Source organism: Phyllostomus discolor, chromosome 12 (genome assembly GCF_004126475.2).
Source record: "Phyllostomus discolor isolate MPI-MPIP mPhyDis1 chromosome 12, mPhyDis1.pri.v3, whole genome shotgun sequence".
NCBI lineage: Eukaryota > Metazoa > Chordata > Mammalia > Chiroptera > Phyllostomidae > Phyllostomus > Phyllostomus discolor.
The window spans coordinates 8,754,077-8,775,973 of NC_040914.2; the positions used below are offsets into that span (position 1 = coordinate 8,754,077).

General features: G+C 47.9%; 3 protein-coding genes across 3 annotated transcripts in view; 1 reads left to right on the forward strand and 2 right to left on the reverse strand.

The window, feature by feature from the left end:
* LOC118497666 (carcinoembryonic antigen-related cell adhesion molecule 21-like) overlaps positions 1–21,897 on the reverse strand; it is an 834,765-nt gene that overhangs the window by 72,455 nt on the left and 740,413 nt on the right. The gene's annotated exons all lie outside the window — the stretch shown is intronic.
* The window catches only part of LOC118497667 (carcinoembryonic antigen-related cell adhesion molecule 1-like), a 746,496-nt gene that overhangs the window by 67,260 nt on the left and 657,339 nt on the right, over positions 1–21,897 (reverse strand). The gene's annotated exons all lie outside the window — the stretch shown is intronic.
* Positions 1–21,897, forward strand: part of LOC118497668 (carcinoembryonic antigen-related cell adhesion molecule 1-like) — a 93,861-nt gene that overhangs the window by 16,411 nt on the left and 55,553 nt on the right. The window lies entirely within an intron of this gene.

The window sequence follows — 21,897 nt, forward strand, 5'->3', positions numbered from 1 at the left end:
CCCTCAAGAAACTACACCCAGGCTCAGAAACAGCCATCGAGTCACAATGTACTTCACTGGGTCCCTGCTGTTCCAGACCATCACCCTGAAGGACAGAGGACACTACAACATACAAGTCAAAAAAAAAAGTTTTCAGAATGAAGAAGGTACTGGACAGCACAGTGTGTACCATGAGTGATTGCTCTCTGACCTCTGGGTATCAGGTGGGGGAATTCTACTCACACACAGGACTGACAGTCCTGGACTTAGCCTCCGTCTCCCTCTGCATCACATCCTAGGGTGGGGTTGAGCATTTAGTTCAGGACACCACAGTGGAGACAAACCTCCTATGACCAGAGTTCCCCTCCCAGATTCCAGCCCTGCAGGCATTCCCTGCAGAGAGAAGGGCCAGTCTGATGGGAGAAACTCAGCAGAGAGAGACCAGTCTCAGTCCAGCCCCAACAGACCATGAGCAGCAGCTGATCCAAGTCCCTGGGGGTCTGTCTGCAGCCACAGCCCCTTCCCTTCTCCACACCCACAGGCCTTAACTACGGGATCCACAGACCAACCACTGGCTCAGATATATTCTTATTAGGTTTTCTCAGGGCAGAGGTAAAGATTCTGGCCTGAAGGGTGAAAGGAAATGCAGAATTGATCTGTTTTTACTCCAAAACCAAAGAACCCACAGCAACAATCAGTCAGTGCTGGGAACGCCCAGGCCTACCCCTCAGGTGGCTGATCCACACCTCCCTGCCCTGGACTGAAATTCCTTCTTTGCTTCCTGATGTGTTAGTGTCACTCCCACTGGATGTGAAGGGAAGGACTTTGCCTCTCACTCCTCACTCCATACCTGCAACCAGCTCAGGGTCCAGCACTCACTTCCTCTTTCATGTAAGAGAGAGGAGTGAATGAAGGAATGAATGAATGATCTGAAATCTCTTCAGAGACTGGAAACTAACTGCAGAGTCCTCAGAATTCAGGCAGCACAGGACACAGATATGAGACCCATGTCTCAGACCCTCTGCTGCTCTCTAGAGAAATATCCCCCCCTGCAATCAAAGGAGAGCTCACTTCAAACTAAGATCACTTTCCCAGAGAAAAGGAAAAGTAGAGAACACTCTTTAATGCCTTTAATGGGGCAGCACAACCTTCATGTCAGCACCAGACCAGGAGAGAATGCAAAATGGGCTTATGAGTCACAAACCCACTATTGCCTTTCACCACATTTACAGGTTCACTAGAAAATGATGTATAGTGTCGACAAAGGAGGCAAAGTAGCCCTGTGATGGCACTCCACACCCACTCGCACTGGGACGAAGCAGACACCCTCGGCAAATGAGAAGAGGGAGCTCCTTGGCCTGAGGAGGGGCCCACAGTGCTGCGGCCCTCCCCTCCCACAGATGCCCTGCAGAGTCCCTGACTCGACACCCTGGTCAGGACAGAGGGAGCTGTCTGTGCTCACCCCCTGGACTCCAGAGTCTGGGCCTCCACCTCCTACAAGACTAGCCCATGGGGACAGCTCAAGGGCAGGGGCAGAGCCACAGTCAGGCTGGTGACAGAAGCCCTGCTTGGGGTCAGAGTGTCCAGAGGAGACCTGGGCCTCAGGGAGGGCAGCTCCGTGGATGGGAGGACCAGGCTCAGGGCTCAGACCTCAGACCAAAGACAGAAGGAGCCGGTGCTTGGCCTATCCTGGGGGAACCTGAGATGAAGGGGCCACCATGAGACACCGTTCTTGTGGCCATTTGGGGCAAACAAGGAAACTCTGAGCTTCTATTGGCTGGCAGGAACTGACCCAAACCTGAAGCTTATCTGAAGACAAATCAGGGAGGGGTGGACAGGCTTCTTTCTAGTGGGAGAACCACTAGGTCTCAGAGGAAGGGAGCCACTGTGGATTCCTCTGTGGGGAGGGCAGGCACAGGTAAGGGGGTGACACAATCCTCTAAGGCCATGGACTCACTGTCACCTCCCCCAGAGCCCACACACAGGGTGGGGCATAGGAGCCCTGAGTGTCCAGCCTGCACTGTTCACCCCTCTCCCCAGTGACTGAGATCCTGGAGTTGGTTTTGTGTTCCACCCTGAACAAAATCTAAAGAGTATTTGAGGGTGGGGTTTGTGGCAGTAAACACACTTGCATTTGTCTCAGGTGATGGAAATGGTGCAGGATCTCAGCGCCCTCTAGTGGATGGTTCCTCCTAGAAGAGGAGTAAAATGGGAGGGATTGTTGAGAGGTTAGGGCTGACCTTGGACAAAGGTCACATTCAGGATCAGAAGAACAGGAATTGAAGATACAATAGGATGGGGACTGGAGGAGGGCAAGTTCAGGAGAGATGAGAACTGTGGGGCCAGGGAGGCCTCCTGGGAACGCTGGGGTCAGGAACCCAGCAGGCTGTCTGTATCCTCAACAGGGACCTTTGAGGCTGGTGCTTCTGGTTGGGGGCTAGGCTGGGTGCTGTGGGAAGATTAGCACCATCCCAAGGCCTCTGCCCACTAGATGCCAGTGGAACTCTCCACCCCCAACCCCGAGTGTGAAGGGCATTTCCTCTGACATCCCCGTGTGTCCTGGGGAAAGGGGAGAACAGGTGGGACCATTGCCCCTTGGTGAGAACCACTGACCTGCACTATCTCCAACATCAACTGACCAAACCACACCCTGCACCTCCCTGTGAGTGAAGAAGGGAGAAGCAGACTTCTTCACGATGTAAGAAAAATTAACTTTAATCTACCAGAAGTACATCTCTCAGTTGCAGGCACATTTCTAGGTGATAATTGACATCTGCCTGTGGCTCAGCAGCTGCAGGACTGGGGTGATCACAGGTGTGACCTCAGGTGAGAGGGACAGCACTGGGCTGTGCTGCAGGCAGATGAGGAGGATTCTGCAGACTCGGGGGAGAGGAGACACATGGCAGATGCACACGCAGCGTCATCACACCGTCTACTCTGATGTCCTTACCATCTTAGCAGGAGTGAATGCAATGAATGCAGGGCCCTACTGTCATTGGAAGAACCATGTTATTGAAAAGAATATTTCTCACCCTGGCTGGTGTGGCCCAGTGGGTTGAGCAGCAGCTTGTGAACCAAGGGGTCGCTGATTTGATTCCCCATCAGGACACAGGCCTGGGTTACAGGCCAGGTCCCCAGTTGGGGGTGTGTAAGGGGCAGCTCATCAGTGACTTTTTCACACATTGATATTTCTCTCCCTCTCTTTCTTCCATGTCTTCCCCTCTATCTAAAAAATATATATAAAATCTTTTTTAAAAGAGGAATGTCACATCACAGAAGCTTCTCCATATTCTCAGAATCGTACATTGTGGCATCACACCTTACATAGGAAAACCCTAAATGGAGACTCAGTTGGTCACCAGACAGTGTCAGGTTCCATTTCCACACCTGTGAGCTAACAGCACCCCAGTCCATCCATGGGCCCCTCTCTCGACCACAGGACCTTTGATGCCCCCTCCGGTAGGGGGGTGGGGGTGTCAGTGTCGTGTCCTCACCAGTCATCCATCCATTCTCAACTCTGGGCAGACCCTGTTGTCCACTCTTGGCTGTGACATTTAAGTTACCGACCTCCATTTCTGTCCCTCATCCATCCCACCATGGGACAGGTCCAGGAGGTGCCTTCTGCATGCAATTTTGAGGGAAAAGTTCTCAAAAACAGTTCCCTTTGCCCACCTTGAACAGACCTGCACCTTGAGTGCCATCGTCATTACCAGCAGCGTTTGGACACCTGCCTTTTCCCACAGTAGTCAGAGCTTCCAAGCTCTGGAGGACACGTGACTCTGACACAGGGACGAGTGACAGAAACACACAGAAAGAAATCACATCAGTGTTCACAGAAGATGATCTGTGTGAACCTAATAAAGATTAACTTGTAGGAGAGTCCGAGTAAATCGACATCATTCTACTGAGCACAGAGGGTGCCTCAGTATTGCTGGAGCAGGAGCCCAGGTCTGCAGGCCCCACCATTGGAGGAGCACCCACACTCAGTGACAGGGAGACTGCGCTGAGCCCTTAGGCAATGAGAAAGGAGCCCAAGGTTTGAGGAGGACCCCTCTGCTTCCAGAGCCCCACAGCAAGGGCAGGAAGAGGAGGAACAGTTGGGAGATTTTCACGAAGCCCCAGATAAGAAATGGGGGGGTCCCTTCCTTGAGCCCAGGTGGCCTCTGAGCAGAAGCCTTGACTCCTGTGTGGAAAGAGGAGACACAACCTGACACCTGCCATCCTTGTCTCTGACCATCTGCTGCCCAGATGTACATGCCCAGAGCCCAGACCCTCAGCTGGGTGAGGACTCCACTCCAGGGCCCAGGCCTGACCTGAGTCTACAGCAGGGGACATGGGGGTCAGGGGCATTTTCCACTGAAGACACCCATCTGCTGGGTCCCCTCCAAGAACCTCTGGACACTCAGGTCCCACCTGCTTTCACCCTGCTGGGCCCTCATCTCACTGCCCTGGGTCACTGGCCATCATGGGGCACCTCTACCAGCCCCCACTAACAGGGCTTCCAGGCCCCCAGACCCTGGTCCTTCCCTTTGGAGCCCACCAAGCAAAGGAGTTTGTTGGGAATCATGACACCTCAGCTGCCCAGCATCCAGTTCTGCACTTCCTGTGGACACTCTGCCTGTCCCATATTCAATCTACTTGGGGCCCCCCCAGAAGATTGGGGGCCCTTGTCATCCCATGCAGTCACAGCTGCAGCACCCCCAGCCCTGCCCTCCCACCCCTCTCAACACCTCAGTCCCCACCTTTGCCCACCCCAAAGGCACCACACCCAGAAGTGGCCTGTGTCCCCGTCACCCCTACCCCTGCTCAGACTTCAGCTGCCTTGGCCTTTCTCCCTCCTGTGAAGCGAGCACTCGCAGGCTCCTTCCTCAACCACCAGTGAGGTGGTTGTCGCCATGGGGGCTCCTGGCCCATCGCCTAGAACCTGGGGGCCCAAGGCCTCTGTGTGACCCAGGGGGAGGGAGGCAGGATCCCTTTGCATATGAACAACCCTCCTGTCCACACTGGGGAGATGTTGCTCCTATCACACCCTTGCCCTGCCCCTGCCTGCCCACTCCTCCCTGCCTTCTCCCCAGGGTGCAGACCTGCCAGGAAGGCTCACCTTCCTCACCTGCCTTCATTGCCCAAGTTAAATATACAGATTTTTTCTCATCGACAGTTAAGAGGCTCCTGCTTTATTATTATACAGATTGTCACATTCTTTCTTATTTAAACTCACAGAGGAAGACTTTGGTCTACAGAAGGATTTTTAGCTTTGGACCACATCCTTGGTCTCTGTCCAGGAGGCACCAACAGGCCACCCACAGTCCTGACAACCAAACACACCTGTGGACACTGCCCAACATCGCTGGTGGGAAGAACCCATACAAGTGAGAACCACTGAAGTAATCAACACACTCTGTAAGGCTAAATCTAAAAGATGATGAGGATGAATGAAAAAATTAGAGACAGAGCTTTTTTGTAGCATGATGTCATTTAAATAAGTACAGAATAATAGCTATAGATCAGAAACCAGGTGAGAGGCCCTGGGACACTCTCCTGTGTGGCTCTTTCCACCTGGAAACACTGTCCGAGCGTCAGGCTCGTGGCTCCTCCTGGTGACGAAGATGGACACCTCAGCTGTGCGCACAGCAGCCCCTGCTCTCACGGAGCACCTTTCTGACAGGGGTGGGGGCAGAAGACAAGCAAGTAAACAAATACATCCTTTCTCAGTTGAGGATATGAGACATAAAGAAAAATAATTGATTCATTTTTTTCTCAGAAGCTGACATTGGCATTTACTGAGAAATTCGCTCTTATATCGACAGTCCTGAGCCTTCCCCACATTTACTACCTCTCACCCCTCACCACGTTCTGGAAAGCCCACCAAGTCCCTGATGGAGCTAAAGCACTCTCCAAGCACAGAGACATTTCCTAAAGATCTATGGGAGGAGGGGGCGAGAGTAGTATGCCTCTTCCCCCATTGAGGAGACTTATAAATTTTAACATTTATGTCCAGGCCTTGTGGCCTTCCCCTGAGGGAGTAGGGGCTTCCAGGGAGAATGGACACTCTGTGACCCTCCCATGGTCACCAGACAAGAATCTGCATAATGAGGACCCTTCCCCCATTGGCTCTTTTCCTGCTCATGGGAATTTTCTCTTAGCAGAAATTCACCTGAAACTCCACATTTGTTCTTCCCCAGGGCAGACAGAGAAAACCTTATGTCTAAGTCATCCCCATCCTTGCTTCCTGGGAGAGAGGATCTGTGATGGGGACCCTACTGACAAGGAAGGATGAGAGTCCCAGGAGCCCCTGTCCAGCCAGGAAGGCACTGGGCTGTCCTCACTCTGCCCCTGGAACTCAGGGACCTCGGACAACTCCCAGCCTTTCTCTTTTTGCAAGTGCAGGTAGGAACCAAGGAAAACAAAATGTGGGGCCAGATGCTGTCTACAGAAATATGAGCAAGGAAGCACCAACCACAGTGGTGGGCACAAGGTGGGGGTAACTTCTCAGCCCCTCCCCAGTGTCCTGAGCCTTCCTGCCTTCTTTCAACCGAGACTCTGGAGGAAAGACACCAAAGAAACATATCAGCTCCTCAGAAAAGCCCCCATCTGTGTCATCTCACCTTCCCCATGACCTCCTGCTCCCCTGCTCCTTGTCATCCCAAGTCTACACACACTGTACCCTCAAGACTCTTGGTCCATCATGACTTGAACTTGGCCCTGACTGGTGTTGTTCAGTTGGACTGGCATTGTCTTAAAAAGCTAAAGGTCACCAGTTTGATACCTGATCAGCAGTTATTCCTATATTGTGGGTTCCATCTCTGGTTGGGGAGTGTGCAAGAATCAACTAATTGATATTTCTCTCTCATATTGATCTTTCTTTCTCTCTCTCCCTCTCTCTCTCTCTCTTTCTCTCTCTCTCTCTCCCCCACCCTTCCTCTCTCACTAAAAATAAATAATCAAAATAAAAGACTTTCTCCTGCCTCCCTGTACCTGCACACCTGGTCACCACCTGGGATGCCCTCTCTCTTTCTCTATGAACCTTCTCCTTCCTCTTCTTTGCAGTCAACCTCATTGGTCATCTCAACCTCCACAGGTGGACACAGTGTGCACCTTCTGAAATCTCACCTCCAGCTCTTTGTGCTGTTACATGACATGACACACTGGAGAAGCACTTATTTGTGCTCTTGTCACATGTCCTGCGGATCCCTGAGTTCCAGACAGACAGGCAGGATGAGACCACTGTGCTTCTCAATGGCCCCATGGCTCCTCCACAAGGGCCTGGCACAGGAAAATGGTGGTACATGTTCAGAGAGTAAATAAAGGAAGCAAAGTTGGATAAATGGGTGGACACTGCTTTTGCTCTCACATAATTATTATGGATGTGCCAATGGCATGAGTAAGTGCACATTAACATGCACTGCCAGTGTATTTTTGGTGCAATTTTTATACAAAGTAATGTGTAGGCTTTTCTCCTAATTTTTTTTTCTTGTTTTAAAATAAGATTCACATAGACAGCAAGATGGTGGAGGTGTGAATGGAAGCTATCCTAACCTCCTCCCAGTATCAATCAGGAATTACAACTAAACTGCGCAGAAACCACCCAGAAAAAAACAATTAAACAACAGGGAGAAAGAAGACTTATAACCTCAGACAGACAGTACAACCAGCTTCAGCACAAACTGATGGGTAAGGGATGTGGTGGAGACTCAAGAAGGCTGGCTGGGCATGCAAAGGCAGTGGTGCCAGAGGGATAATTGAGCAGCCAGTTAGATCCCCCTGAGAAGTGTGGGATCTGAACCCCAAGCTAGGACCCCCAGCCTAGAGCACCAGAGCCCAAAAAGTACACAGATAACAACCAGCTTCAAAAAGTGGCAGGGTTGCTCTCTGCCAGAGATAGACAGCTGGAGACACAAAGAGCCATTTAAAAGGCTAACACAAATTTTCATTTGCAACCACTTACCAGGGGCTCTTGCAAAGGTGTGGGGCAGAGTGGGCTAGAGACACCTGAGGAGAGACTGGGGATGGAAGTTTGGGGGAGACAACTGAAAGAGTGGATTAGGGATCCTGGTGCTGAGTCATCTCCCAGACACCAGCAGCCATTCTGCTCAGGCAGACCACTCACCTCTGAGCAGAAGCAGCCTGAGGGGAAACAATAGTCCCCACCCCAGGAGGGACTCTGCCCTGGCTCTGTGGTGCTTAAGCCTGATTGCTGAGTGCACAGTGACTAGATTAACAACTGAAGGAGACAGCTACAGACAGTAGATCCCTGGAAGTCTCTGAGCAAGCTGCCTAAGGTCAGATGAGGTCACCATCTGACATCACCAAAGGCAGATCCAGAAAGAATAAACAGTGGTAAATACTAGAGGCTCCTAAGATGAAATCTACTGTGGTCTTCTCCATGATTTGCCATATTTTCTTTCCTGCATAGCTTTTTAACACTCATTTCTTGTCCATCAAGTTTGTGCATATTAAGTAACTAGATTTTATACTATAGTTTATTTCTCTCTTTTCTTATACTAGTCTTAATCTCTTTACACCTTTATGAATACTGGTTCATTTGTTGTTGATAGTGGAATTGCTGGGTAGGGGAGCTATTTTTGTCGATGTGGGTTTGTTTCCTGGGCTTTGTGGTTTTGTTCTGACAGCTCCTGCACAACAGCATACAAGACATGATGGGCAGAGTAACCCTCAGTCAGCCAGTGGAGGGAAGGACCCACCAAAGAATGACACAAAAACCATCAAAACACAATTACATCCAGAGAGCCAACATAAATGGCATAAAGGGCATCCCAAGAGCATCAAGATGAAGAGATCAAGGAGACTGCACCACTGAATCTCACAGGTTCCTACCATAGAAGTTCACACTACAAACTCAGGGAGAAAAACAGACCAATTTCAGAAGCAAGAACAAACAGGAAGAGTCTCAAAAATAATGGAAAGACAAAGAAACAACCCCCAATGAAAAGGAAAGGAAGGATGCTCACAAACAGCACTAAATAAAATCAAGGTGAATCAACTATCAGATATTGAGATCAAATGGTTGGTTATAAGGAAGCTTACATAGCTCAATGAGAATTACCAAAACCTACAGGGAAACTACAAGGAACTTACTGCAAACTATACCAGTATGAGAAAGGATATAGAAACTGTCAATGAGAGCCAAGAGGAAGTGAAGAATACAGTTTCTGAATTGAAGAACACATTAGAAGGGATCCAAAGCAGGCTAAATGAAGCAGGGAATCAAATTAGCAAGCTGGAGACAAGGTAAAAAAAATTACGAGAAAGAGCAGAAAACAGAAAAAATACTCAGAAAGAATGAAGAGGGGTTAAGGCAACTGCAGGACAACAGGAAGCATTACAATATCCATATAATAGGGAATCCAGAAGGAGAAGAAGAGCAAGGGATAGAAAACTTGTTTGAAAAAAATAGGTTTTTGTGGTGGCTGGCTCTGCAGGGGCTGCTCACTCGCAGCCCGGGACGCCGCTTTTTTTCCCGGTTCAGAGACATTCCAGATGCTTTAGGTGCCGGATGACTGGTCTCCGGATACCTGAGGCGTTTCTGTACATGGATTATCTGGTATTTGATGATCAATGCATAGGAGAACACGAGGGCTGTGTCATGAGACAAGCTGCTTAAAAAGTTGGGATGAAGACATATAACGTCACAATCTAGCGACTGGGGCGCCCAGCACCGGTGAACACCTAAGGCTCCACCCCCCACCATAACAAGAGCGACCAGACCGGAGATAAAATAAATAAATAAATAAAATAAAAGGAGAGGTAGGGAAAGCCATAAGACATGTTTCCAGCAGAACAGATCAGTCCCCCAGGACTCATCCTTTTGAGTGACCAAGAAATAGCCAATCTATCAGATGCACAGTTCAAAACACTGGTGATCAGGAAGCTCACGGAACTGGTTGATTTTGGACGCAAATTACATGAAAAAATGCAGATTACCATAAAAGAGATGCAGGAAGACATACGGAGGAGAGCCAATTGTGAAAGGAAGGAATCTGAGTCTCAAAACAACACAGTGGACCAGAAGGAAGATAGAATCAACCAAGCAGGAAAGCATGATGAAATAAGAATTCAAAAAATTGAAGAAAAGCTTAAGACCATCGAGGACACCTTTAAACATTCCAACATCCGAATTATAGGGGTACCAGAAGGGGAGGAGCAACAAGTGGAAAAGTTATTTGAACAAATAATAAAGGAGAACTTCCCCAATCTGGCAAAGGGAACAGTCTTCCAAGAAATCCAAGCAGCACAGAGAGCCCCAAAGAAGTTGGACCCAAGAAGAAACACACCAAGGCACATCATAATCACATTAGCCAAGGTAAAAACGAAGGAGAGAATTCTAGAAGCAGCAAAAGATAAGGGGACAGTAACCTACAAAGGAGTTCCCATCAGACTGTCAGCTGATTTCTCCAAAGAGACCTTACAGGCAAGAAGGGGCTGGAAAGAAATATTCCAAGTCATGAAAGACAAGGACCTACATCCCAGATTGCTCTATCCAGCAAAGCTCTCATTTAGAATGGAAGGGAAGATAAAGTGCTTTTCAGATAAGGTCAAATTAAAGGAGTTCATCATCACCAAGACCTTACTTTATGAAACACTAAAGGGACTTATCTAAGAAAAGAAGATAAAGAAAAGACATGTATAGTAAAAGGACAGCAAACTCACAATTATTAACAACCACACCTAAAGCAAAACCAAAAGAAACTAAGTAAACAACTAGAATAGGAACAGAACCACAGAAATGGAGGGCACATGGTGGGGCTAGCAGTAGGGGTGGGAGGAGGAGAGAGGGGGAAAAGGTATAGAGAACTTATAGAGAATAAGTAGCATATAATGTAGGTTGAAAATAGATAGGGGGAGGGCAAGAATAGTACGGGAAATGTAGAAGCTAAAGAACTCATAAGTATGACACATGGACATGGACTAAAGGGGGGGGAACGTGGGTAGGAGAGGGGGTACAGGGTGGAGGGGAGTGAAGGGGGAAATGGGACAACTGTAATAGCATAATCAATAAAATATATTTTTAAAAAAGAAAAAAAAAAGAAAAAAATAATGACAGAAAACTTTCTGAACCTGGAGAGGGGAAAAACCATGCAAGTTCAGGAAGCACACAGGTTCCCAGTCAAGATGAACCCAAGGAAGTCTACTGAAAAATATATCACAATTAAAATGCCAAGTTCTTAAGACAAAGAGAGAACCTTAAAAGCAGCAAGGGAAAAACAGGAAGTAACATACAAAGGGGCTCTGATAAGCCTAGCAGCTGATTTCTCAACAGAAACACTACAAGCCAGAGGGGATGGCAAGAAATATTCCAAGTAATGAAAACCAAAGGCCTCCAGCTAAGACTACTCTATCCAGCAAGGCTCCCAATCAAAATGGAAGGCCAAACAAGGAGCTTCCCAGAAAAAAGAAGGCTGAAAGAATACACATTATATGAAAATCTATGTATTTTGGAGATCAAACCCTTGCCTGAGGTATCATTGGCAAATATGATTTCCCATATAGTTGGTTCTCTTTTCATTTTAATGCTGTTTTCTTTAACTGTGCAGAAACACTTTCATTTCATGAGGTCCCATTTGTTTTTTCTTTCCTTTATCTCCCTTGATGTAGGGGACATATTGGTAAAAATATTGCTGTGTGAAATATCAGAGATTTTCTTGACTATGTTTCCTCTAGGACTTTAATGGTGTCAGGACTTATATTTAAGTCTTTCATCCACCTTGAATTTGGTTTTGTTATGGTATAAGTTGGTGATCAAGTTTCACTTTTTTGCAAGTAGCTGTCCAACTCTCTCAACACCATTTGTTGAAGAAGTTATTTTTACTCCATTTTATGCTTCTACCCCCTTTGTCAAATATTAATTGACCATAGAGACTTGTGTTTATTTCTGGGCTCTCTGTTCTGTTCCATTGGTCCATTTGTCTGTTCTTATGCCAGTACCAGGCTGCTTGGATTACAGTGGCCTTGTAATACAATTTGATATCAGGTATTGTGATCCCTCCTACTTTGTTCTTCTTCTCAAAATTGCTGCAGCTATTCGGGGTCATTTATGGCTCCATATAAATTTTTGAAATGTTTGTTTTATATCTGTGAAATGTGTCATTGGTACTTAAATAGGGATTCCATTGAATCTATAAATTTCTTTGGGTAGTATAAACATTTTGATTATGTTAATTCTTCCAATCCATGAAAATGGTATGTGCTTGCATTTGTTTGTGTCTTCCTTAATTTCTTTCTTCAGTGTTGTGTAGTTTTCTGATTACCAGTCTTTCACCTCCTTGGTTAGGCTTATGCCTAGGTCTTTATTTTTCTTGTTACTATATGAAATGGGATTTTTTTCATGGTTTCTCTTTCTGATATTTCATTGTTGGTGTACAAAAATGCCTTTGATTTCTGAATATTGAATTTGTATCCTGCTGTTTTCCCGAATTCCCTTATTAGGTAGAGTAGTTTTTTTGTAGAATCTATAGGATTTTTTATGTACACTATGATGTCATCTGCAAACAATGACACTTTTGCTTCCTTCTTTCCAAGTTGCATGACTTTTATTTCTTTTTCTTCCCTCATTGCTTTAGCTAGGACTTCCAATACTGTGTTGAACAGAAGTGCTGAAAGTGGACAGCCTTGCCTTGTTTCTGATCTTAGCAGGAAAGCTTTTAGTTTTTGCCCATGAAGTAAGATGTTGGCTGCAGGTCTCTCATATATGGCCTTTGTTATGTTGAGAAATGCTCCCTCTATTCCCACTTTGTTGAGTGTTTTTATCATAAATGGGTGCTGTACCTTATCAAATGCTTTTTCTACATCTATTGATATGATCATGTGATTTTTGTCTTTCCTTTTGTTTATGTGATGTATTACATTTGTTGACTTGCAGACAGTGTACCATCCTTGCATCCCTGGAATGAATCCCACTTGCTCATGGTGTATGATCGTTTTAAAGTATTGTTGGTTGTGGTTTGCCAATATTTTGTTGAGGGTTTTAGCGTCTATCTTGATCAGTGATATTGGCCTGAAGTTTTCTTCCTCTATTATGTTTTCATCTGTTTTGGGGATTAGGATGATGCTGGCTTCATAAAAAGTGTTTGGGAGTCTCCCATCTTCTTGGATTTTTTGGAATAGTCTGTGAAGGATAGGAGTGAGCTCTTCATTAAATGTTTTGTAAAATTTTTCTGTGAAACTGTCTGGTCCAGGGCTTTTGTGTGTCAGGAGTTTTTTGATTACTGCTTCAACTTCATCAGCTGTTATTGGTCTGTTCAGGCTTTCTGTTTCTTCTTCATTCAGTTTTGGAAGATTATATTTTTCTAGAAATTTGTCCATTTCACTAGGTTTTCAAATTTCTTAGCATACAGTTCTTTGTAGTAATTTCTTACGATCCTTCGTATTTCTTTGGTATCCATTGTAATCTCTCCTCTTTCATTTCTGATTGTGTTCATTTGTGTCCTCTCTTTTTTTTTCTTGATCAGTATGCTTAAAAGCTTGTCAGTTGTTTTCACTTTTCAAAGAATCAGCTCCTGGATTCATTGATCCTTAGAAATGTGTTTTTAGTCTCTATGTCATTTAATTCTGCTCTGATCTTGGTTATTTCCTTCCTTCTACTTGCTCTAGGCTGTCTTTGTTGTTGTTCCTCAAGTTTTTGTAGGTGTACAGTTAGGTTGTTTATTTGAAATGTTTCTATCTTTTTTAGGTAAGCCTGTATCCCTATGAACTTTCCCCTCAGGACTGCCTTTGCTGTGTCCCATAAATTTTAGATTGCTGTGAGTTCATTTTTATTTGTTCCCAGAAACTTTTGGATTTCTTCCTTGATCTCATTCTTGAACCATTCATTGTTTAATAGCACACTATTCAATCTCCATGAGTTTGAGTGTTTCTGAGTTTTCTCCTTGAGGTTGGTTTCTAGTATCAGACCCTTGTGGTCTGAGAAAATGCTTGATATGATTCCAATTTTCTTGAATTTCTTGGGGCTTGTTTTGTGTCCTATCATGTTACCTGTCTTTGAAAATGTTCCATGTGCATTTGAAAAGAATGTGTATTTTGCTTCTTTGGGATGAAAGGATATATATAAAGTTCATTTTATCTAGGACATTGTTCAATGCCACAATATCTTTGTTGATATTTTGTTTGGAAGATCTATGCATTTTTGACAGTGGGGTGTTGAAATCCCCTACTGTAATTGTGTTGCTGTCAGTATCTTTCTTGAAGTCCTCTAAGACTTTCTTTATGTATTCGGGTGGTCCTTTGTTGGATGCATATATATTTATAATATTTATGTCTCAATCAAAATGGAAGGCCAAATAAGGAGTTTCCCAGACAAAAGAAGGTTCAAAGAATATACCTCCACCAAACTGGAGGAGGTGAATTCTTTCTTTGAGTATTATGAAGTGAACTTCTGGGTCTCTCTTTGTGTCCCTTTTTTTTAAGTCTACTTTGTCTGATATGAGTCTTGCTACCCCAGCCTTTTTTTCCTGTTCATTTGCTCAGAATATTTGTCCAGCCGTTCATTTTCAGTCTGTATAGGTGTTTTGTTCTGAGATGGGTCTCTTGTAGGCAACATATGTGTGGGTCATGCTTTCTTATCCATTCAGCTATTCTATGTCTTTTGATTTGAGCATTTAATTCATTTGCATTTGAGATTATTACTGATAGGTACCTATTCATTGCCATTTTACCTCTTTGTGTCTGTGTTCCTTTCTCTCTTTTTTCCTTTTCTTAAAGCAATCTTTAAGTGCCAGTTTGTGGAGGTATATTCTCTGAGCCTTCTTTTGTCTGGGAAACACCTTATTTGGCCTTCCATTTTGATTGAGAGTCTTGCTGGGTAGAGTAGTCTTGGTTGCAGGCCTTTGGTTTTCATTACTTGGAATATTTCTTACCATCCCCTTCTGTCTTGGAGTGTTCCCATTAAGAACTCAGCTGCTATTCTTATTGGGGCTCCTTTGTATGTTACTTCTGTTTCTCCCTTGCTGACTTTAAGATTCTCTCTTTCTCTTGGAATTTTGCCATTTTAATTTTGATGTGCCTTGAGGTGGCCCTCTTTGGGTTCCTCTTGATTGAGACTCTGTGTTTCCTGGATTTCTGTAACTTTTTCTGTCATCAAATTATGGGAGTTTTCCATCATTACTTTTTCAAATAGGCTTTCTATCTCTTGCTCTTCTTCTCCTCCTTCTGGTACCCCTCTTACATGGACATTACTACGTTTCATGTTGTCCTACATTTCCACCTCTTCATTCTTTCTAGTGATTTTTCCTGTTTTTGCTCTTCCTGGGAGTTTTTTCTACCTTGTACTCCAGCTCTCTGATTCAACCCTCCTCTTCATCTATCCTTTGGACTCCTTCTACTGTGTTCTTCAGTTCAGAAATTGTATTCTTCATTTCCTCTTGGCCCTTGTTGATAGTTTCTATTTTCTTTTTCATGTTGATATAGTTTGCAGTGAGTTCATCAGAGTGTCCCTAGTAATTTGTGAGACTCTTGTTAGCCTCTGCTTCTTAAATTGATCTTTTCTGACTCCCTGGGTTTGTGGTGTGAACTTCTATGGTAGGAGACCTGTGAGATTCAGTGGTGCAGTCTCCTTGATCTCCTGAACTTGCTGCTCTTGGGCTGTCATTTATGTTGGCTCTCTGGATGTCTTTGGATTTGGATTGTTGTTTGGTCTTCCTTTGGTGGATTCTTCCTTCCAGTGGTTGACTAAGGGCCACTCTGCCCACCACATCTTGTATTCTGTTGTGCAGGTGCAGACAGGTTGTTTCAAAGCTGTTTTTTCTGTTTGTCCAAGGTTTGAGGCTTCTCTCTCACTATTGTTCAGTTGTTTCTTCTGGGTAATTTCTCCACCATTTAGTTGTACTTCCAGATTGGTCTTGGGTGGAGGTCAGTGTGGCTTCCACTCCCTCCTTCACCATCTTCATTTATTATCTCTTGATGGTGCCTTTGTTAGTAGGTTCTCTCTTCCAGCAGGTATACTGCTGTTCACAGCTCCCACAACCCAGAAGGCAAATTCCCAGAGCGACCTTCAGTCCAATGAATGAGCTTTCTGTCCCATCTGTTTAAAATCAAACTGTTATCACAGTGGTGGTAACCATAGTGTGAATTCCAAAAGTGCTGAGGCAGCTCACTGACTCCACTTCCTGTCTGCAATTTCATCTTGAAGTGAACACTGTAGCATGCACTTACACAAACCTAGATGACACAGCATAATACACACCCAGGCTATACTGTATCACCTGTTGCACCTGGGCCACAAGCCTGTGCAGCACGTTACTACACAAAACAATGTGAGACCGAATCAAGTACCAGGGAAAATGGTAGGATCAGGGGACACAGACAACACGAGATGTGTGAGGCTGTTGCCAGTGTAACAAGGCACACTGATTTACAGGAAACTTTTCTGTTATAAGTAGAAAAAGTATACTCTAAAATGACAATTAAAAGTGTGCCACAGTAAATATAGAAACAGTAACACAGCTGTTATTACCATTATTCTGTGCTGTCTGTACTGGCACGTGCTGTACTTGTGTGTGACCAGCAGCACAGGTTGTTCACACCAGCATCACCACAGACACAGGGGTGAGATGATGCGCGACCACATCACAACAGCTAGGACGTCACTGGGCGATTGGAATTTTCCAACTCCATTATGATCTTACAGAACTATATTGTGTATGCTGTTCAGTATGGACTGAAACATCCTTGTATGACATGTGACAATGGAGCATCATAAACTTAACCAATTACAGCTATTGTACCACAAGTGCTCTCAGTGCTTCAGCCAATCAACACACCCTCTGGTGGTTGGTCCTGCAGCTACTGATCTGGAGAAAACTTTCCCCCATACCTGTTGGGGGAGACCAGTCAGTCAGTCAGTTTGCTTTCAGCACACAAGCCCCGAGGTTGACCTTCACTGTCCTAGCCCAAGGGTGCATCCAGTGTCCAGCCTTGTAACACAATTTAGTTCGGAGCAATCTTAATCATCTTCCTCTTTCACAGGAGCTCACACTGGTCCATTACACTGATAACACTGTGCTGACTGAACTAGTGAGCGAGAAGTAGCCACTACTCTAGACTTACTGGAAGACATTTGATATCCGAACATGGGAAATAAATCTGAAACAAACCCTTGTACCTCAGTGAAATTTCTAGAAGTCCAGGGGTGGGGAGTATATTGAGACATCCCCTCTAAGGTGAAGGGTAAATCATTGCATCTGGCTCCTCTTACAGCCAACAGGAGGCACCGTGCCTAGTGACCCCTTTAAATTCTGAGGGAACATATTTCTTCTTGGGGTGCGATACTCTGGCCCACTTAACAAGTGACCCAAAGCTGCTAGTTCTGAGTGGCACCCGGCACAGGAGAAGGCTCTGCAACAGGCCTACACTGGACAACGTGCTCTGCCATCCAGACCACGTGACCCTGCAGATCCACTGGGGCTGAGGTGTTGGTGGCAGATAGGTTTGGCAAGTCCACATAAGTGATTCAGCTCTTGGGATTTATGAGCAAAGCCTTGCTGTCCCCTGAGGGTGACTGCTCTCTTTTTCAGAAGCAGCCTTCGGCTTGTAAATAATCTTCATAGAGACAATGCTTGACTGTGGGCCACCACATCACCATGCAGCCTGAGCTGCCTGTGCACTGGGAAAAGGAAATAATCAGAGCTCTCAGGGGTTACTGCACATGGGCTCTGAACTGACACTAGTTCCACTATGAGCTGGGTGCTGTCGGACACACTGAGCCCTGACTCTGGGCATACACAGCAGCACTCCATCATCTGTGGAAGTGCTGTATGCACCATGTGGCCTGAGCAGGCTCTGAGGGCTCAGGTAGGTCCATGAAAGAGCAGTTCAAACACTCATGGTCCACATTCCTGCTACATGCCCCTTCCTCCCAGCCACACCAATGGGGAGAGAGAAAACTGGGCCTGACCTACAGGTGGTCTGTGTGACATGCAGGCACCACTGGACAGTGGGCAGATGCTACACTGCAGCACCTCTCTGGGACACATCTGAGGACCATGTGGGAGGGAAATGCAATTGGAGGGCTGAGCTTCAGGAAGTAAAACTCACTGCTCATTTCAATTGGAAGGAGAAAAGGCCCGATGTGTGATTAGATACCAACTCATGGGCTGTGGCCAATGGTTTGGCTGAATGGTCAGGGACTTGAACATGATGGAAAATGGAGGACAAGGAGGCTGGAGTAAGAAGTGTGAGCACAATCCTCTCAGAATGCTCACCACTAGCCTCAGGGGAGGACAGTTAATGATCAAGTGGGTGGGATGCCCTGCTCTGTAGGCAACAATTGGCCATCCCTGTCATCACCGGGGGGCACTCAGGAACAAGGTGGCCATGGCAGCAGGGATGGAGGGGATGCACGGGCTCAGCAACATGGACTTTCAGCCACCAGCACCAGCCTGGCCATGGACACCACTAAGGGCCCCATCTGGCCACTGAGAGGCCAACATGGGGCCCCTGACAGACACTGCTCCCTGGGGTGATCAGTGGCTACGTGGTGCAGGTTGAGTACCCTGGAGCACTCCCATGGTGGAGCAAGAGCATTTTGCTCTTATTGGAAGGGACACCGACTCTGGGCACAGACTTGCCTTCCCTGCACATGCACTGCTGCAGAAGCTGCCATCCACTGACCACAGAGCCCATCCTGCACCTCGGTTCACTCCAGGGCACTGCTCTGACTGAGGGCCTCACCTCACAGCACATGGAATACAGCAGTGGGCTCCTGCCCATGGAGCCCACTGGCCTCACTGTCCTCAAACAGCTGGCTTCACAGGAAAGTGAAATAGCCTTTTGGAAATTCAGTGAGAGCACCAGCTAGGTGACCGTACCTTGCAGGGCTGGGGGAAGGCACTCCAGGAAGACATATATGACTGAATACGTGACTCTGTTTCTCCCAGAGCCAGGAATCCCAGGTCCAGGGATCAGGGGGAGGAACAGGACAGACACCACTCATTCTTACCTCTAACAATTCACTAGCACGTGCCCTGCCCCCTCTGCCCGAGACACCATGCTCTGCTGGCCTAGAGGGGTCAGTTCTGGTAAATGAGAGAGGCTTCCATCAGAGACACAGAAGTGACTCTATGGACACATCAGGGCCCCTCGCTCTCCAGCTCTCCAGCTCTCCAGACAGTGCAGCACCTCAGAGAGCCACAGTCCCAGCTCCCTCCTTCCTCCCTCACTGGGGCCAGGGCTCCGACCAAATGACAGGCTGCTGAGCAGAGAGATGGTGAGGGGGCAGCAACCACAAGGACAGCTGCCTGGATTGGGAACAGGGGAGGCACTGGCTGAGGCTGCCCACAGAGCCCAGGGAAAAGGAGTGCAGGACAGAACCCCCAGGAAGGGGGAGGGGAAAGGGAGGCACACAAGCATCAGGGGTTCTGCCTGGGCCCCGGGTGGGACTGTGTGTGGGAGGCAGGCTCAGCACCAGGACTCATTCTCACAGCTCATGAGATAGAGAGCTCCAACCACAGCCCTGGATCAATGTGGACCCGACTCCTGACAGCTCAGCCATGGGCACAGGGCACACATGAGGCCCAGGTCACAGTTAACTGCACAGGAAGCAGCTCCACTCACCCAATCAGGACCACAGAGAAGTGTGTGGTGCTGTGTGTCCCCAGAACCAGGGTCCCTGTCCTGGGCAACAGGAACTAGGACTGAGAGGGGACCATGACTCATCCATCCTGTCCCCTCTGCCCCCTTGACACAGACCTCCCGCTCCTGACACCCCTGGTTCCTGCTCCTCCTTCTCCCCACACACCCACCACCCAGCACTCCAGCCACACACCACTCCACCCAGAGGCACCCTCAGTGTAGCCTGCTGGAGACAAACACAAATGGATACACATTCCTGGAATTGTGAGCCTGGTAACATCTCTCTGAGGGAAGAGGCAGAGACAACGTACTTATAGGAATAGAGACTCAGACTCACGGACCTGGAACATTAACATGATATGTTTGAACCCCATGAAATGTCTGTGAAATCCTGTCCAATAAACCTGGTGACTGCTACACTCCCAGATCTGTCCACCAGATGGGAGCAGAGACACTGCACAGCTGGGAGCCACCCCAGGGGGCTGCTGATGCCCTAGTCACCCCCAATCAGCAGCACCCACAGTGCAGCAGGGCCTGACCCTCACCAGCATCACTGTCTCCACAGTCCTCCTCACTCCCCATTCTCCCCACACAGGACTCCATCAGCTCCTCTACTCTGTCAGGCATCTGCCCAGCAAAGGCTGGCCCTCTGCAGGCAGCTGCTCTCAACACACCCTCCATGCACTTCCAGGAGTGAATGCCCACTCACGCGTAGGTCACACCCAAAAGGCCACTTTCTCACTGTGTTGGGCTCCCTGTGATCCCCAGACCACCTGAGACTCATGTGCGTGCTCCAGATGTACCAGACGCATGCCCTTCACGGACTGTCTCTCAATAATTCACTCTTTAGTTCCATGATTTCAGTGAGTGACAGTCTCTCTGTTATAAAATAACCTCCATGAGCACAAGGCCCTCTATGTCCTCTTCTCTGTGCAGTTCCCAGGGCCCAACACAGGGCCTGACACATCCCAGAAGCTCAGTAAATGCCCATTAAATTGATGAGGAAACCACACAGCAGACGCCTGTCACCCGGGTGACACCTGGGGTCAGAGCATGTTCCTTAGACACCAAGGCACTGGTGACAGCATGGGAAGAAGCCACCAACTGCCCACGGATGTCACAGGGACAGGCCTGCCCTCCTTGTAGAGTCACCAGGGAGGACAGGGACCTCCTGACAGAGAGGGGCTGGAACCCCCTCATTCCCGGAAAACCACAGCCCTCCCCACCTCCACCCTGTGAGTGACATCTCCTGGGGAATGGGGGGGCAGCAGCCTGAGTCCTTCTCTCCTCACAGACCTGACGGGGCCCAAACTCTGGGCTCTCCACCCCAGTGAGTCACCACCAGGGAAGGGGGGAGTCCGTCCTGACCAAGAAAGAACCAGGGGTGACTCCCCCTCCACAGGGTCCCTGGTGCAGGGGGACACTCACCTGTGGTCCCCAGCAGACATCTCACCAGCCAGCCCATGGTGTCCTGGCGAACAAGGGTCACTCACCATGCGTGATGGGACAGGCGGACCAGGATCTGCTGTTGCTTCTAATGCAGAGGGGCTGAGGGTCCCACAGGGCATCCCCACCCCCTTCCCAAGTCTCCATGTGGAGCTGCTCCAGCTCCTGGGCCTATGGGGATCCCAGAGCAGATGACAGGCAGGGACACTGATGACTTGTGGTGGGGACACACAGGGCCATCTGTGGACCAGCCCCCAGGCTTGAGCCCACCCCTGAAACACTCAGGAGACCCGTCACCTGGCCCTTCCTTTGAAACCTCAGGGACAAAGAGCTCCTCCTGAGACAACACATCCCCCTGGGAGACAGATCTCCTGACACAGGATCAGGACCCCTCTGAACAACGCCTGTCCTCTCACGGGACTCACTCTGCCCTGGGATGGACTTGGGAGGCCTGGGGGTCACAGTGACAAGGACTTGGAGTGACTGGCCACTCAGCCTGATGGTCAGAGTCCACTTCTGCCCAGGGCACAGGGACAGCTCCCACCCTCTGGAGCCTGGTCAGCATCCCTGGTGCAGCCCTGACACTGGACACAGGTCTCCTTTAGGCCTTCCAGGGGGTGACATTGAGACATGCAGAAAACACACAGGAACCTCACACAAGAACCTGGCTTTGGCTAAGGAAGTAGAAAAAGAGCCTGATTTCCATACCACACACCTGTCTGGGCCCCTCCCACCCACCTGCTCTGTCCCACCCCCTCCTCCTGGGGTCTGGGAGCACCTGCTCTGCCAGGGGTCCCTGTGCTGCCACCCACTCCCCTCCTAGCACCACCTGTGGGCAAGGTTGGGTGGCCACAGGCAAGTCCCCAGGCAGAGGACACAGGCTGTCCCCAT